Consider the following 20,000-nt stretch of genomic DNA (forward strand, 5'->3'; position numbering starts at 1 on the left):
CAAAATACTGCAGTACGTTAGGCAAAATACTGCAAGACGTATATATACATATTATTGGTTGAAGGTGTTAACAGTGTTCTCCACGGAAATTTTTGCCAGGTGGGGCAGAGTAATATATCATTTTAAACTATCCAAAGCACAAATTGCACAATTTAACAAACAATGATAATTTCTGCAATTTTTTTTTAATTTTTTTTTAAATACTGGCTAATTTTAGAATAAAACATAAGAACAAAACCCTATTAGTGTAATTTGAAAGAGAATTTTAGGAAATTTGCTATAACAAAGTCTCTCAGTTGGCACTGGTTATTCAAATAAATTGTAAACAACCCTGGTTTAAAAAGGACACGAACTGAACAATTTACAAAGCACAATTGATTTATTAAGATATACATTTGTATCCTATACAATGAATTACCAAAATGTAAAAAAATAATACTAACATACTGTGAAAACCTAAATAAAACCAAAACAAAGGGAAGCTAAGAACCTGCTAATAGGAGTGACCGGTCACTGAAAAAAAAGACTACCGGGAGAAAAATTATATCCATATGTAAAGTAATGCAAGTGAGATAATTCATAAGATATTAAAGTCCCAAGTTAGGTAATCTTATAGCAAAGTGATTGAACAGTCTTAAAAATAAATCATCTCCGGGATCAATCTGAGTAAAGAAACAAATGAGGGAGCTAGTGAAGTAAGGTCACCTTAAAGATCTAACTCATAAATGTTCTATGTAAACTTATCCCGCTCATCAGACTTTATAGGGCTTCCCAACTGATAGCAGATCCAATATTTTACTTCGATAGTACAGTGTTTAAGTCCAGCAACCTCATAAATTCATGACAAGACTTAGGCATGTTTGTTCGAAAGTCATACCTCCCTTTAAGGACACTCCAAGGATGGTTGTTGTATTCCTTAATGCATTTGTCTTAACCACCCAGTCTTTTGCAGGGATTCAGTATAGTGTTATACTCACAAACTTCACCGGTCTTGTTACTCTAGGTGCTTGTATTTCCCTTACGTTGCCTGGTGCTCTACCTCTAAAACATTCCAGCTCCGGTATCCGTAATAGTGATCTCAGGGGGTCAGCCGATTCCCCGTCAGAATCCAAATCCAAAAGATCCGCTATGCGCAGAAAAAAGAACTGGGCAAAAAGCCGAAGAAATTACACGCCAGATGAAGCCCATGATGATAACCTCACTGTTTGTAACATTCATAGCGTGATGGTGCACATAGAAAAAACAATTTATGCTTACCTGATAAATTTATTTCTCTTGTAGTGTATCCAGTCCACGGATCATCCATTACTTGTGGGATATTCTCCTTCCCAACAGGAAGTTGCAAGAGGACACCCACAGCAGAGCTGCTATATAGCTCCTCCCCTCACTGCCATATCCAGTCATTCGACCGAAACAAGCCGAGAAAGGAGAAACCATAGGGTGCAGTGGTGACTGTAGTTTAATTAAAATTTAGACCTGCCTTAAAAGGACAGGGCGGGCCGTGGACTGGATACACTACAAGAGAAATAAATTTATCAGGTAACCATAAATTATGTTTTCTCTTGTTAAGTGTATCCAGTCCACGGATCATCCATTACTTGTGGGATACCAATACCAAAGCTAAAGTACACGGATGATGGGAGGGACAAGGCAGGATTAAGCAGAAGGAACCACTGCCTGTAGAACCTTTCTCCCAAAAACAGCCTCCGAAGAAGCAAAAGTATCAAATTTGTAAAATTTGGAAAAGGTATGAAGCGAAGACCAAGTCGCAGCCTTGCAAATCTGTTCAACAGAAGCCTCATTTTTAAAGGCCCAGGTGGAAGCCACAGCTCTAGTAGAATGAGCTGTAATCCTTTCAGGGGGCTGCTGTCCAGCAGTCTCATAGGCTAAACGGATTATACTCCGAAGCCAAAAAGAGGTTGCCAAGGCTTTTTGACCTCTCCTCTGTCCAGAGTAAACAAACAGGTTAGATGTTTGACGAAAATCTTTAGTAGCTTGTAAGTAAAACTTCAAGGCACGGACTACGTCTAGATTATGCAAAAGACGTTCCTTCTTTGAAGAAGGATTAGGACACAATGATGGAACAACAATCTCTTGATTGATATTCTTGTTAGAAACAACCTTGGGTAAAAACCCAGGTTTTGTACGCAGAACTACTTTATCTGAATGAAAGATCAGATAAGGAGAATCACAATGTAAGGCAGATAACTCAGAGACTCTTCGAGCCGAGGAAATAGCCATCAGAAACAAAACTTTCCATGATAGAAGTTTGATATCAATAGAATGAAGGGGTTCAAACGGAACCCCTTGAAGAACTTTAAGAACCAAGTTTAAGCTCCATGGAGGAGCAACAGGTTAAACACAGGCTTAATTCTAACTAAAGCCTGACAAAATGCCTGAACGTCTGGAACTTCTGCCAGACGCTTGTGTAAAAGAATAGACAGAGCAGAAATCTGTCCCTTTAAAGAACTAGCTGATAATCCTTTGTCCAAACCCTCTTGGAGGTAGGACAATATCCTAGGAATCCTAACCCTACTCCATGAGTAATTCTTGGATTCACACCAATGAAGATATTTACGCCATATCTTGTGGTAGATTTTCCTGGTAACAGGCTTTCGTGCCTGTATTAAGGTATCAATGACTGACTCGGAGAAGCCACGCTTTGATAGGATCAAGCGTTCAATCTCCATGCAGTCAGTCTCAGAGAAATTAGATTCGGATGATTGAGACAAGACCTTCTAATACAAGGTCCTTTCAGAGGCAGAGTCCATGGTGGAAAGGATGACATGTCCACCAGATCTGCATACCAGGTCCTGCGTGGCCACGCAGGCGCTATCAGAATCACCGATGCTCTCTCCTGTCTGATTTTGGCAATCAGTCGAGGGAGCAGAGGAAACGGTGGAAACACATAAGCCAGGTTGAAGAACCAAGGAGCTGCTAGAGCATCTATCAGCGTCGCTTCTGGGTCCCTGGACCTGGATCCGTAACAAGGAAGCTTGGCGTTCTGGCGAGACGCCATGAGATCCATTTCTGGTTTGCCCCAACGATGGACCAATTGAGCAAACACCTCCGGATGGAGCTCCCACTCCCCCGGATCCGCCTCCCAGTTCTCTACGCCCGGGATATGGATCGCTGATAGGTGGCAAGAGTGAGTCTCTGCCCAGCGAATTATCTTGGAGACTTCCAACATCGCTAGGGAACTCCTGGTTCCCCATTGATGGTTGATGTAAGCCACAGTCGTGATCTTGTCCGACTGAAATCTGATGAACCTCAGTGTTGCTAACTGAGGCCAAGCTAGAAGAGCATTGAACATTGCTCTTAACTCCAGAACTCCTGAGCCTTCAGGGAGTTCCAGAGTGCACCACAACCTAGAAGGCTGGCATCTGTTGTTACAATGGTCCAATCTGGTCTGTGAAAGGTCATACCCTTGGACAGGTGGACAAGAGATAACCACCAGAGAAGAGAATCTCTGGTTTCCTGATCCAGATTTAGTAGAGGGGACAAATCTGTGCAATGCCCATTCCACTGACTGAACATGCATAATTGCAGCGGTCTGAGATGCAGGCGCGCAAATGGCACTATGTCCATCGCCGCTACCATTAAGCCGATTACTCCATGCACTGAGCCACCGCAGGGCGCGGAATGGAGTGAAGAACACGGCAAGCATTTAGAAGTTTTGATAACCTGGACTCCGTCAGGTAAATTTTCATTTCTACAGAATCTATTAGAGTCCCTAAGAAGGAAACCCTTGTGAGAGGAGATAGAGAACTTTTTTCTTCGTTCACTTTCCACCCATGCGACCTCAGAAATGCCAGAACTATCTCTGTATGAGACTTGGCAATTTGAAAGCTTGACGCCTGTATCAGGATGTCGTCTAGATAAGGAGCCACCGCTATGCCACGCGGTCTTAGAACCGCCAGAAGTGAGCCCAGAACCTTTGTAAAAATTCTTGGGGCTGTAGCCAACCCGAAGGGAAGAGCTAAAAATTGGTAATGCCTGTCTGTGAGGCAAACCTCAGGAACCGATGATGATTCTTGTGAATCGGAATGTGAAGGTAGGCATCCTTTAAGTCCACTGTGGTCATGTACTGACCCTCTTGGATCATGGGTAAAATGGTCCGAATAGTTTACATCTTGAATGATGAAACTCTGAGGAATTTGTTTAAGATCTTTAGATCCAAAATTGGTCTGAAGGTTCCCTCTTTTTGGGAACCACAAACAGATTTGAATAAAAACCCTGTCCATGTTCCCGTCCGTGGAACTGGATGGATCACTCCCATTACAAGGTGGTCTTGCACGCAGCATAGGAATGCCTCTTTCTTTATCTGGTTTGCTGATAATCTTGAAAGATTAAATCTCCCATGTGGAGGAGAAGCTTTGAAGTCCAGAAGATATCCCTGAGATATGATCTCCAACGCCCAGGGATCCTGAACATCTCTTGCCCACGCCTGGGCGAAGAGAGAAAGTCTGCCCCCTACTAGATCTGTTGCCGGATAGGGGGCCGTTCCTTCATGCTGTCTTGGAGGCAGCAGCAGGCTTTCTGGCATGCTTGCCCTTGTTCCAGGACTGGTTAGGTTTCCAGGCCTGCTTGGATTGAGCAAAAGTTCCCTCTTGTTTTGAAGCAGATGAAGTTGATGCTGCACCTGCCTTGAAATTTCGAAAGGCATGAAAATTAGACTGTTTGGCCTTTGATTTGGCCCTGTCCTGAGGAAGGGTATGACCCTTACCTCCAGTAATGTCAGCAATAATTTCTTTCAAACCAGGCCCGAATAAGGTCTGCCCCTTGAAAGGAATGCTGAGTAATTTAGACTTTGAATTCACATCAGCTAACCAGGATTTGAGCCATAGCGCCCTACGCGCCTGGATGGCGAATCCGGAATTCTTAGCCGTTAGTTTAGTCAAATAAACAATGGCACCAGAAACAAATGAGTTAGCTAGCTTAAGTGTTCTAAGCTTGTCAATGATTTCAGTCAATGGAGCTGTATGGATGACCTTTTCCAGGGCCTCAAACCAGAACGCCGCCGCCGCAGCAGTGACAGGCGCAATGCATGCAAGGGGCTGTAAGATAAAACCTTGTTGAATAAACATTTTCTTAAGGTAACCCTCTAATTTTTTTATCCATTGGATCCGAAAAAGCACAACTGTCCTCAACTGGAATAGTGGTACGCTTTGCTAAAATAGAAACTGCTCCCTCCACCTTAGGGACTGTCTGCCATAAGTCCCGTGTAGTGGCGTCTATTGGAAACATTTTTTAAATATAGGAGGTGGGGAAAAAGGCACACCGGGTCTATCGGGCCTATCCCACTCCTTACTAATAATAATTTCTGTAAGCCTTTTAGGTATTGGAAAAAAACATAATTTATGTAAGAACTTACCTGATAAATTCATTTCTTTCATATTAGCAAGAGTCCATGAGCTAGTGACGTATGGGATATACATTCCTACCAGGAGGGGCAAAGTTTCCCAAACCTTAAAATGCCTATAAATACACCCCTCACCACACCCACAATTCAGTTTAACGAATAGCCAAGAAGTGGGGTGATAAGAAAAAAGTGCGAAAGCATATAAAATAAGGAATTGGAATAATTGTGCTTTATACAAAAAAATCATAACCACCACAAAAAAGGGCGGGCCTCATGGACTCTTGCTAATATGAAAGAAATGAATTTATCAGGTAAGTTGTTACATAAATTATGTTTTCTTTCATGTAATTAGCAAGAGTCCATGAGCTAGTGACGTATGGGATAATGACTACCCAAGATGTGGATCTTTCCACACAAGAGTCACTAGAGAGGGAGGGATAAAATAAAGACAGCCAATTCCTGCTGAAAATAATCCACACCCAAAATAAAGTTTAATGAAAAACATAAGCAGAAGATTCAAACTGAAACCGCTGCCTGAAGTACTTTTCTACCAAAAACTGCTTCAGAAGAAGAAAATACAACAAAATGGTAGAATTTGGTAAAAGTATGCAAAGAGGACCAAGTTGCCGCTTTGCAAATCTGATCAACCGAAGCTTCATTCCTAAACGCCCAGGAAGTAGAAACTGACCTAGTAGAATGAGCTGTAATCCTATGAGGCGGAGTCTTACCCGACTCAACATAGGCAAGATGAATTAAAGATTTCAACCAAGATGCCAAAGAAATGGCAGAAGTTTTCTGGCCTTTCTAAAACCGGAAAAGATAACAAATAAACTAGAAGTCTTTCGGAAAGACTTAGTAGCTTCAACATAATATTTCAAAGCTCTAATAACATCCATAGAATGCAACGATTTCTCCTTAGAATTCTTAGGATTAGGACATAATGAAGGAACCACAATGTCTCTACTATGTTGTTGGAATTCACAACTTAGGTAAAAATTCAAAAGAAGTTCGCAACACCGCCTTATCCTGATGAAAAATCAGAAAAGGAGACTCACAAGAAAGAGCAGATAATTCAGAAACTCTTCTGGCAGAAGAGATGGCCAAAAGGAACAAAAAACTTTCCAAGAAAGTAATTTAATATCCAATGAATGCATAGGTTCAAATGGAGGAGCTTGAAGAGCCCCCAGAACCAAATTCAAACTCCAAGGAGAAGAAATTGACTTAATGACAGGTTTTATACGAACCAAAGCTTGTACAAAACAATGAATATCAGGAAGAATAGCAATCTTTCTGTGAAAAAGAACAGAAAGAGCAGAGATTTGACCTTTCAAGGAACTTGCGGACAAACCCTTATCTAAACCATCCTGAAGAAACTGTAATATTCTCGGTATTCTAAAAGAATGCCAAGAAAAATGATGAGAAAGACACCAAGAAATATAAGTCTTCCAGACTATATAATATATCTCTCTGGATACAGACTCACGAGCCTGTAACATAGTATTAATCACAGAGTCAGAGAAACCTCTGACCAAGAATCAAGCGTTCAATCTCCATACCTTTTAATTTAAGGATTTCAGATCCTGATGGAAAAAAGGACCTTGAGACAAAAGGTCTGGTCTTAACGGAAGAGTCCACGGTTGGCAAGAGGCCATCCGGACAAGATCCGCATACCAAAACCTGTGAGGCCATGCCGGAGCTACCAGCAGAACAAACGAGCATTCCTTCAGAATCTTGGAGATTACTCTTGGAAGAAGAACTAGAGGCGGAAAGATATAGGCAGGATGATACTTCCAAGGAAGTGATAATGCATCCACTGCCTCCGCCTGAGGATCCCGGGATCTGGACAGATACCTGGGAAGTTTCTTGTTTAGATGAGAAGCCATCAGATCTATTTCTGGAAGTTCCCACATTTGAACAATCTGAAGAAATACCTCTGGGTGAAGAGACCATTCGCCCGGATGCAACGTTTGGCGACTGAGATAATCCGCTTTCCAATTGTCCATACCTGGGATATGAACCGCAGAGATTAGACAGGAGCTGGATTCCGCCCAAACCAAAATTTGAGATACTTCTTTCATAGCCAGAGGACTGTGAGTCCCTCCTTGATGATTGATGTATGCCACAGTTGTGACATTGCCTATCTGAAAACAAATGAACAACTCTCTCTTCAGAAGAGGCCAAGACTGAAGAGCTCTGAAAATTGCACGGAGTTCCAAAATATTGATCGGAAATCTCACCTCCTGAGATTCCCAAACCCCTTGTGCCGTCAGATACCCCCACACAGCTCCCCAACCTGAAAAACTTGCATCTGTTGAGATTATAGTCCAGGTCGGAAGAACAAAGAAGCCCCCTGAACTAAACGATGGTGATCTGTCCACCATGTCAGAGAGTGTCGTAAAATCGGTTTAAAGATATTAATTGAGATATCTTTGAGTAATCCCTGCACCATGGGTTCAGCATACAGAGCTGAAGAGGTCGCATGTGAAAACGAGCAAAGGAGACCGCATCTGATGCGGCAGTCCTAAGACCCAACATTTCCATGCATAAGGCTACCAAAGGGAATGATTGTGACTGAAGGTTTTGACAAGCTGATATCAATGTTAAACTTCTCTTGTCTGACAAGGACAGAGTCATAGACACTGAATTTATCTAGAAACCTAAAAAGGTTACCCTTGTCTGAGGAATCAATGAACTGATTGGTAAATTGATCCTCCAACCATGAACTTAAAGAAACAACACAAGTAGATTCGTATGAGATTCTTCGAAAATGAGAAGACTGAGCAAGTACCAAGATATCGTCCAAATAAGGAAATACCAAAACCCTGTTCTCTGATTACAGAAAGAAGGGCACCGAGAACCTTTGAAAAAAATTCTTGGAACTGAGGCTAGGCCAAACGGTAGAGCCACAAAACTGGTAATGCTTGTCTAAAAAGAGAATCTCAGACACTAAAAGTGATCTGGATGAATCGGAATATGCAGATACACATCCTGTAAATCTATTGTAGACATATAATGCCCTTGCTAAACAAAAGGCAGGATAGTCCTACAGTAACCATCTTGAATGTTGGTATCCTAACATAATGATTCAATAATGATAGATCCGGAACTGGTCTGAAGGAATTGACCTTCTTTGGTACAATGAAGAGATAAAATAAAACCCCAGCCCCTGTTCCAGAACTGGAACTGGCATAAATACTCCAGCCAACTCTAGATCTGAAACACATTTCAGAAATGCTGAGCCTTTGCTGTGTTAACTGGGACACGGGAAAGAAAAGAATCTCTTAGCAGGAGGCCTTAACTTGAAGCCAATTCTGTACCTTTCTGAAACAATGTTTCTGAAACCAGAGATTAAGAACGGAATTGATCCAAATTGAAGAAAACGTAATCTGCCCCATACCAGCTGAGCTGGAATAAGGGCCGCACCTTCATAGGTACTTAGGAGCTGGCTATAGGTTTCTATAAGGCTTGGATATATTCCAAACTGGAAATAGTTTCCAAACTGATACCGCTCCTGAGGATGAAGGATCAGGCTTTTGTTCCTTGTTGTGAGGAAAGGAACGAAAATGATTATTTACCCTGGAAAGAAAGGGAAAGCAAAGTTGACTTAGAAGACATGTCAGCATTCCAAGTTTAATCCATAAAGCTTTTCTAGCTAAAATAGCTAGAGACATATACCTGACATCAACTCTAATGATATCAAAAGATGGTATCACCAATAAAATTATTAGCATGTTATAGAATAATAATAATGCTATAAAATTATGATCTGTTACTTGTTGCGCTAAAGCTTCTAACCAAAAAGTTGAAGCTGCAGCAACATCCGCTAAAAATATAGCAGGTCTAAGAAGATTACCTGAACATAAGTAAGCTTTTCTTAGAAAGGATTCAATTTTCCTATCTAAAGGATCCTTAAATGAAGTACTATCTGCCGTAGAAATAGTAGTACATTAGCAGGAGTAGAGACAGCCCCATAACCTTAGGGATTTTTGTCCCAAAAAACTCTTAATCTGTCAGATGGCACAGGATATAATTTGCTTAAACGTCTAGAAGGAGTAAATAAATTACCCAAATTATTCCATTCCCTGGAAATTACTTCAGAAATAGAATCAGGGAGATAAAACACTTCTGGAATAACTACAGGAGATTTAAAAACCTTATTTAAACGTTTACATTTAGTATCAAGAGGACCAGAATCCTCTATTTCTAATGCAAATAACACTTCTTTAAGTAAAGAACGAATAAATTCCATCTTGAACAAATACAAAGATTTATCAGCATCAACCTCTGAAACAGAAACCTCTGAACCAGAAGAACCATTATCAGTATCAGAATGATGATGTTCATTTAAAAATTCATCTGAAAAAAGAGAAGTTTTAAAAGACTTTTATGTATACTAGAAGGAGAAACAGACATAGCCTTCTTAATGGATTTAAAAAATAAAATCTCTTATGTTATCAGGAACACTCTGAAAATTAGATGTTGACGGAACAGCAACAGGTAATGTAACAGTACTAAAGGAAATTTTATCTGCATTAATAAGTTTGACATGACATGCAATACAAATAACAGCTGGAGAAACAGATACCAAAAGTTTATAGCAGATACACTTAGCTTGGTAGCTCCAGCACTGTGCAGTGATTTTCCTGAAGTATCTTCTGACTCAGTTGCAACGTGGAACATCTTGCAATATGTAAAAGAAAAAACAACATATAAAGCAAAATTGATCAAATTCCTTAAATGACAGTTTCAGGAATGGGAAAAAAAATGCCAGTGAACAAGCTTCTAGCAACCAGAAGCAATAAATAATGAGACTTAAATAATGTGGAGACAAAAATGACGCCCATATTTTTTAGCACCAAAAAAGACGCCCACATTATTTGGCGCCTAAATGCTTTTGGCGCCAAAAATGACGCCACATCCGGAACGCCGACATTTTTGACGCAAAAAAAACCGTCAAAAAATGACGCAACTTCCGGCGACACGTATGACGCCGGAAACAGAAAAAAAATTTTGCGCCAAAAAAGTCCGCGCCAAGAATGACGCAATAAAATGAAGCATTTTCTGCCCCCGCGAGCCTAACAGCCCACAGGGAAAAAGTCAAATTTTTTAAAGGTAAGAAAAAATTATTGAAACAAATGCATTTATCCCAAATATGAAACTGACTGTCTGAAAAATAAGGAATGTTGAACATTCTGAGTCAAGGCAAATAAATGTTTGAATACATATATTTAGAACTTTATAAATAAAGTGCCCAACCATAGCTTAGAGTGTCACAGAAAATAAGATTTACTTACCCCAGGACACTCATCTACATGTTTGTAGAAAGCCAAACCAGTACTGAAACGAGAATCAGCAGAGGTAATGGTATATATAAGAGTATATCGTCGATCTGAAAAGGGAGGTAAGAGATGAATCTCTACGACCGATAACAGAGAACCTATGAAATAGACCCCGTAGAAGGAGATCACTGCATTCAAATAGGCAATACTCTCCTCACATCTCTCTGACATTCACTGCACGCTGAGAGGAAAACCGGGCTCCAACATGCTGCGGAGCGCATATCAACGTAGAATCTAGCACAAACTTACTTCACCACCTCCATCGGAGGCAAAGTTTGTAAAACTGAATTGTGGGTGTGGTGAGGGGTGTATTTATAGGCATTTTAAGGTTTGGGAAACTTTGCCCCTCCTGGTAGGAATGTATATCCCATACGTCACTAGCTCATGGACTCTTGCTAATTACATGAAAGAAAACGTAACCTGCCCCCTACCAGCTGTGCTGGAATGAGGGCCGCACCTTCATGTGGACTTAGAAGCAGGCTTTGCCTTTCTGGCTGGCTTGGATTTATTCCAGATTGGAGATGGTTTCCAAACTGAAACTGCTCCTGAGGATGAAGGATCAGGTTTTTGTTCTTTGTTGAAACGAAAGGAACAAAAACGATTATTAGCTCTGTTTTTACCCTTAGATTTTTATCCTGTGGTAAAAAAGTTCCTTTCCCGCCAGTAACAGTTGAAATAATAGAATCCAACTGAGAACCAAATAATTTGTTACCCTGGAAAGAAATGGAAAGTAGAGTTGATTTAGAAGACATATCAGCATTCCAAGTCTTAAGCCATAAAGCTCTTCTAGCTAAAATAGCTAGAGACATAAACCTGACATCAACCCTGATAATATCAAAGATGGCATCACAGATAAAATTATTAGCATGCTGAAGAAGAATAATAATATCATGAGAATCATGATGTGTTACTTGTTGCGCTAAGGTTTCCAACCAAAAAGTTGAAGCTGCAGCAACATCAGCCAAAGATATAGCAGGTCTAAGAAGATTACCTGAACACAGATAAGCTTTTCTTAGAAAGGATTCAATTTTCCTATCTAAAGGATCCTTAAACGAAGTACCATCTGACGTAGGAATAGTAGTACGTTTAGCAAGGGTAGAAATAGTCCCATCAACCTTAGGGATTTTGTCCCAAAATTCTAATCTGTCAGACGGCACAGGATATAATTGCTTAAAACGTTTAGAAGGAGTAAATGAATTACCCAATTTATCCCATTCTTTGGAAATTACTGCAGAAATAGCATTAGGAACAGGAAAAACTTCTGGAATAACCACAGGAGATTTAAATACCTTATCCAAACGTTTAGAATTAGTATCAAGAGGACCAGAATCCTCTATTTCTAAAGCAATTAGAACTTCTTTAAGTAAAGAACGAATAAATTCCATTTTAAATAAATATGAAGATTTATCAGCATCAACCTCTGAGACAGAATCCTCTGAACCAGAAGAGTCATCAGAATCAGAATGATGATGTTCATTTAAAAATTCATCTGTAGGGAGAGGTTTTAAAAGATTTTTTACGTTTACTAGAAGGAGAAATAACAGACATAGCCTTCTTTATGGATTCAGAAACAAAATCTCTTATGTTATCAGGAACATTCTGCACCTTAGATGTTGAAGGAACTGCAACAGGCAATGGTACTTTACTAAAGGAAATATTAACTGCATTAACAAGTTTGTCATGACAATCAATACTAACAACAGCTGGAGGAATAGCTACCAAAAGTTTACAGCAGATACACTTAGCTTTGGTAGATCCAGCACTAGACAGCGATTTTCCTGTAGTATCTTCTGACTCAGATGCAACGTGAGACATCTTGCAATATGTAAGAGAAAAAACAACAACATATAAAGCAAAATTGATCAAATTCCTTAAATGACAGTTTCAGGAATGGGAAAAAATGCCAAAGAACAAGCTTCTAGCAACCAGAAGCAATGAAAAATGAGACTTAAATAATGTGGAGACAAAAGCGACGCCCATATTTTTTAGCGCCAAATAAGACGCCCACATTATTTGGCGCCTAAATGCTTTTTGGCGCCAAAAATGACGCCACATCCGGAACGCCGACATTTTTGGCGCAAAATAACGTCAAACAATGACGCAACTTCCGGCGACACGTATGACGCCGGAAACGGAAAAGAATTTTTGCGCCAAAAAAGTCTGCGCCAAGAATGACTCAATAAAATGAAGCATTTTCAGCCCCCGCGAGCCTAACAGCCCACAGGGAAAAAAGTCAAATTTTTGAAGGTAAGAAAAAATGATTAAATCAAATGCATTATCCCAAATATGAAACTGACTGTCTGAAAAATAAGGAAAGTTGAACATTCTGAGTCAAGGCAAATAAATGTTTGAATACATATATTTAGAACTTTATAAACAAAGTGCCCAACCATAGCTTAGAGTGTCACAGAAAATAAGATTTACTTACCCCAGGACACTCATCTACATGTTTGTAGAAAGCCAAACCAGTACTGAAACGAGAATCAGCAGAGGTAATGGTATATATAAGAGTATATCGTCGATCTGAAAAGGGAGGTAAGAGATGAATCTCTACGACCGATAACAGAGAACCTATGAAATAGACCCCTTAGAAGGAGATCACTGCATTCAAATAGGCAATACTCTCCTCACATCCCTCTGACATTCACTGCACGCTGAGAGGAAAACCGGGCTCCAACTTGCTGCGGAGCGCATATCAACGTAGAATCTAGCACAAACTTACTTCACCACCTCCATCGGAGGCAAAGTTTGTAAAACTGAATTGTGGGTGTGGTGAGGGGTGTATTTATAGGCATTTTGAGGTTTGGGAAACTTTGCCCCTCCTGGTAGGAATGTATATCCCATACGTCACTAGCTCATGGACTCTTGCTAATTACATGAAATAAACATCAGTACACACCGGCACTGCATAGTATTTGTCCAGCCTACACAATTTCTCTGGCACTGCAATTGTGTCACAATCATTCAGAGCAGCTAATACCTCCCCAAGCAATACACGGAGGTTCTCAAGCTTAAATTTAGAAATCTCTGAATCAGGTTTCCCCGAGTTAGAGATGTCACCCACAGACTGAAGCTCTCCGTCCTCAGGTTCTGCATATTGTGACGCAGTATCGGACATGGCTCTTACAGCATCTACGCGCTCTGAATCTCATCTAACACCAGAGCTATCGCGCTTGCCTCTTAATTCAGGCAATCTGGCTAATACCTCTGACAGGGTATTATTCATGATTGCAGCCATGTCCTGCAAAGTAATCGCTATGGGCGTCCCTGATGTACTTGGCGCCATATTAGCGTGCGTCCCCTGAGCGGGAGGCGAAGGGTCTGACACGTGGGGGGAGCTAGTCGGCATAACTTCCCCCTCGACAGACCCCTCTGGTGACAATTCTTTTATAAAGACTGATCTTTACTGTTTAAGGTGAAATCAATACATTTAGTACACATTCTCCTATGGGGCTCCACCATGGCTTTTAAACATAATGAACAAGTAGTTTCCTCTGTGTCACACATGTTTATACAGACTAGCAATGAGACTAGCAAGCTTGGAAAACACTTTAAACCAAGTTAACAAGCAATATAAAAAACGTTACTGCGCCTTTAAGAAAAACAAATTGTCAAAATTTGAAATAAAAGTGAAAAAAGGCAGTTACACTAACGAAATTTTTACAGTGTATGTAACAAGTTAGCAGAGTATTGCACTCACTTGCAAATGGATGATTAACCCCTTAATACCAAAAAGGAATAATAAATGACAAACGTTTTTAAAACCAGTCACAACAACTGCTACAGCTCTACTGTGGCTGTTACCTTCCTCAAACACTACTTTTGAAGCCTTTTGAGCCCTTCAGAGATGTCCTGTATCATGCAGAAGGAAGCTGAATGTCTCTGTCTGTAATTTTTGCTGCGCAATAAAGCGCTAAAATAGGCCCCTCCCACTCATATTACAACAGTGGAAAGCCTCAGGAAACTGTTTCTAGGCAAAATCAAGCCAGCCATGTGGAAAAAAACTAGGCCCCAATAAGTTTTATCACCAAACATATATAAAAACGATTACCATGCCAGCAAACGTTTTATATTGCACTTTTATAAGAGTATGTATCTCTGTTAATAAGCCTGATACCAGTCGCTATTAAATCACTGCATTTAGGCTTAACTTACATTAATCCGGTATCAGCAGCATTTTCTAGCAAATTCCATCCCTAGAAAAACTTAAAACTGCACATACCTTATTGCAAGAAAACCTGCACGCCATTCCCCCTCTGAAGTTACCTCACTCCTCAGAATATGTGAGAACGGCAGTGGACCTTAGTTACTTCTGCTAAGATCATAGAAACCGCAGGCAGGTTCTTCTTCTAAATACTGCCTGAGATAAAATAGTACGCTCCGGTACCATTTAAAAATAACAAACTTTTGATTGAAGAAAAAAAACTAACTATAATACACCACTCTCCTCTTACTACCTCCATCTTTGTTGAGAGTTGCAAGAGAATGACTGGATATGGCAGTGAGGGGAGGAGCTATATAGCAGCTCTGCTGTGGGTGATCCTCTTGCAACTTCCTGTTGGGAAGGAGAATATCCCACAAGTAATGGATGATCCGTGGACTGGATACACTACAAGAGAAATTACGATTCAACATTGATATACCTTAACTTTTCTTTAATTGGAAATGTTTAAATAATTGAATATTAAAAAGACTACCATTGGGGCGGAGCCTGTCAGCAAGGAGAGCAGACGTGCAAGCTTAGGGCTCTCCTGATATAACTAGTTAAACATGTACAAATATCTTTCCTAGAACAGACTAAAAACTTTTAAAATGTGTAGAAAGTACAGATAAATACATCTATCAGCCCAGCGAGAAGCAGAAGTTTGAACTTTAGTCGGTGGAGATACTGAAGAGACGTTACGACTTGGGACCTACAATATTTCGCTAAGCGGTGAGGATAAGATCCCCCTTGGCATTTGTGGAGCTCTCTCCTCTTTATACCCACTAATATGGATCCAGAAACTGCGCTGCACAAATTTGAGGATAAGGCTCTTAAAAGCCTAGACAATCACTTCTTGGCAATCAGCCAGCTATTAGCGCAACTCCGTGACCAGTTCCATACCCCGCATGGCAGACAAGATAGCGGCGACAACTTTGATCTTAGCATGGAAGCCCGGTCGCAGTCTCTGCACTTACCGGAAAGGGGTGCACCTTTGGAAACAGCTGCTGTCCCGGCAGATGGGTGCGAATACTATTATGGCTCAGAAGGGGATAAAGCACAGAACAGCATGAGATTGCTGAATCGTCAGTGCATCAAACCTAAAGAATATAAAGATGCAGAGTTAGGCGCATACGCTGGGAGTCCAAGGAGAAAGGCGCTATTCCAGGTGACCCACAAGGCGGATCTAAGCTTCCTGCTCTATGGACGGATAGATTCTCACAACCCCCCAAACTCGTGTCATGGTGGCGCATTGCAGGGCCTGGACTGCACATTGAAGCACTACGGGATGGGTTTACCCCAGATGACTGAGCTCTCCTGTGGATCCCGCAGTTACACTATGCTCCAGGGGCTACACAAGAAACCTAGGATCAGTGACAGACAAATAAGCCCTATCTACAGTGATTCCCAGCTACTGAGGATGGGCATAGGCTGACGCTCTGGTCGCACTTACATGCTGGATATAGGGGTTTGCAAGTTGGCTTAAAGCTGCTATATCTTAAGTTATACAATACAGATTGGGACAATTGTTCTACCTTCTTTTTCAATTAATGATATTATGTTTGTTGTTAATATTGATAAGACTACGTATTCACTTTATACTTAATGTGGTACTGGCAGTCCCATAGTATTTTTCACGATTCCTTAAGATTAACAGGTACTATGCATGTTATGCATGTTATCTATATCTAATATTATGCTATTGGTGTCACATGTCAATGTATTTTAACTAGGTAATGTCCAGACGGTACTTGCTGTTTTTAGCCCTATGGTCTCTGTACCTAAAGCTTAGGACTTTATTGTCTGCATACATATCTGCATATTAGGACTGCATTTATTTTTCGTTATTTTTTCACCCTGCACTCAGAAAATACCTAAAACGATGCTGTTAATGTCATGTGTCATAATAAGCTTTATCTAGGTAATATCCAGGCAGCGCTTGATATTTTCTGCCTTCTAATTTCGGTAGCTAAAGCTTAGGACTTATGTATTTGCTCATTTATGTTTAGCTAATAATGACACTCATTTAAGCCCAATAACCTGTCCTGTAATGGCTCTCTCCCAAATAATGCTGAGGTTACTAATATGTTGCTTACAGGCAAGAATAGTGCAACACCTTACCACATTTCCTCTTTCAAACCTTCAGTTACATTTTATGGTTAATTGCATTATTATATAATTGAAAAATAAGCTTATGGTGTGCTTTTATTTTGTATATTTCATTGCCTTCTTTCAATATCCAATAACATCTATTCTCTGCTGTGAGTGAAATTTTACCCAAAATGGCGATTTTGAGATCTGAAGAATGGGGTACAGAATACAAGTAAAAATGCCTGATAGCTACTTCTAAATCCCTAAAGACCTATAGAATTAGAGCTCAATAATAGTATCTTAAAGCAATTTAGCAGCGGGTACCGTGCAATATTTTTATGCCTAGGTTTAGTAAGGTAATCAAGAGTGTATGACTTGTGGCTGGAAGAAACTTACCCTTTACTGGTACCCTTTATAATGTAGTAAAATTAGGAATGACCATCCCAAATAGAACAGGTTTTAATATTTCCAATTAGTATTGCACCGCTCCGTACTGTACTATTGTATTATTATACTATGAGACTCTACTACTTGGCTTTAGATAGGTGTGTTTAGCTTTGCATTATTTTTTGAGTATATTTCCATGGTCTCAAGTCATGAAGTAATGAATAAGCTGCATAGACATATGCCTATGAGTATGGAGATAGGCGCATAATGCTCTGCCATGGGCCCATGTAATCTTAGGCATAATATTGCAAAGCCATATTTTTTTATTAAAGCTGCCTGTACTAACGCTGACACAATACTCCTACATAGCTAACATTGGCTTTGAGCACCTTGCCGAATCTATCATTATCCAGTAATAGCCAGACACTTAAGCTTCACTAAGTTAGATCTCTTACCAATGGAGTTATAACAGATATGTCAACTTATCAACTTAAATTTCTTTTATTCACTGTACTATGGGTATAGTATTACATACCTTCATTATAAGTGCTTAGTCTACATACATAACGTTTACTGAAACTGTATAGTGTTAATGTTTTCTTGTTTTTATTGCTACATCTGAGTTTATGTGCATGGTGTGTTAATTACTTAAAAACAAATTGGTTGTTTAATACTGTTCTCTTATCCGCTGAACTATATCAGAGACTATACTGCTGCAATTACAAACTAAGTATTAGCGTGCCCTAGTTCACATTTTCATTCTAGCGCACATAATGAGCGGGCATCAGCCTGCTAAGGTTTAATTAATTATATTGTATATTTTGACCGGTTGCACGGTCCCCAAGGATACTACAGAGTTAAGCCTGCTACAACCTACCTTACTATATTGAACATAAGAGTTTATCTATATGGCTCTGCCCCCCCCCCCCGAATCCCCCACCTAATTTTAAGAGCGGTGCTTACCCGCTAAAATTCGCCCCCCCCCCAATAACGTGTATATTCACCTCTTTTATAATTGTAGCTCATTAAGAGCTATCTATCTGACCATGAGTTAGCTGCTATAATAATTGGCCCCTTGGCTTAAGAATGAGTCTTCACTAGGTCAGTCACGTATGCTAATACACTAAAAAACCGAGGTTTCATCTGCCTATATTTGCTTAATCTTACAAATGTTGTTATATGTTGTTTAATAATAATCTGATTTCTTTTCGCTGTCCAAAGGCGAGATATGTTCTTTGTGTATTGTACTAAAACCTCAATAAAAAAAGATTTAAAAAAAAAAAAAAAAAAAAAAAAGACTACCATTGCAGTAAAATGAAAGCATCCTTTAATGGAAAGGGGGGAAAACGAGACCTCAGTAAACTGTTTTACTAAAGCAGTGTAATCCCCAGGACCCTTTTACCGGTACACAAGCCGGCTGATTTTACTGGCCACCCAGCTAAAATTTTAGCCAATTTTAAGCTAAAATTAGCTTATATTTAACATGAATTTATGCTTTGGATAGCAGAAAATATATTAGAAATGATAAATTACACTGCCCCACCCAGCTGGCAACATTTTCTGCCGAGAAAATTGTAAACGTTCTTATATTTTCTCTCTTAAAACATTAATCTGTGTTTTCATCCTAGACTGCCACTTTATGCATTCTCCTTATAGCAACCTAATAACTTTCGACAAAACCAGTTGGTGTATATTCAAAGTAGTATATACTCCAATCTACTTCACAAGTTGGTAGTATATTCCCATTAGTTCTGTAACCATATGGAGAACACAAATAAAAAAAGGGATAAATGTAGATAAATTCCACAAAAACGTATGTGCATATTTTTAGATCTGCAATAAGATGCTGAGCTGGCAAAATGTCACCAGGAGGTTGCAGGAAATTGAAACAAGTTTCTTAAAAAAAAAAAAAAGTAATAGTGCACATTTACAAAAAGAATCTGCTTTTCCATTTTAAGGAAACCACTGCAGAACACCATCTTACAATGTAAAAAACGCAGCACATGGGGAGGGGGAAAAAAAAAAAAACCTGGGGGGGGAGAAACACCTATTCACAAATAGAAAGGACCGCATACATTTACCTTACACTACACCACATGCTAGATTCTCTATGGAAATCTTGCAGCTTGAGCTGCAAAAACTCAGCTGTTGGTGCCCGTCTTATCTTTTCATATTAAAGTAAGTAATTTGTTTTTTTACAGTGGCAGGTGTGATACTTGAAAGAATGCAAAATACCTATACTATAATTTGTCAGAGCAGGTAAATTTTGCACTATTGACTAGTGATGCACCGAAATGGAAATTCTGGACCGAAACCGAATCCGAAAATCCGGGATGCACTTGGCCGAAAACCGAAACTGATACCGAAAATGTATTTTTTCAAATTAATTTTTTTTAGTTTTTTTTTTTTTTGCATAATTAGAGCCAATTAAAAAATCCCACTTTTATTGAAAGTAACACACTAAAATTGGACAAAAATATCTTAAAACAATAATATGCTACACAATAATTTTACCAAGAAAAAAAAAAAAAAAAAACAGGCAAACAATGCCATTTTCGGCCAAAATGTTTCTGCGACCAAAATTTTGGTGCATCCCTACTTAAAACAATTATAAATATCA

The sequence above is a fragment of the Bombina bombina genome, chromosome 4, assembly GCF_027579735.1.
Source record: "Bombina bombina isolate aBomBom1 chromosome 4, aBomBom1.pri, whole genome shotgun sequence".
Classification (NCBI taxonomy): domain Eukaryota; kingdom Metazoa; phylum Chordata; class Amphibia; order Anura; family Bombinatoridae; genus Bombina; species Bombina bombina.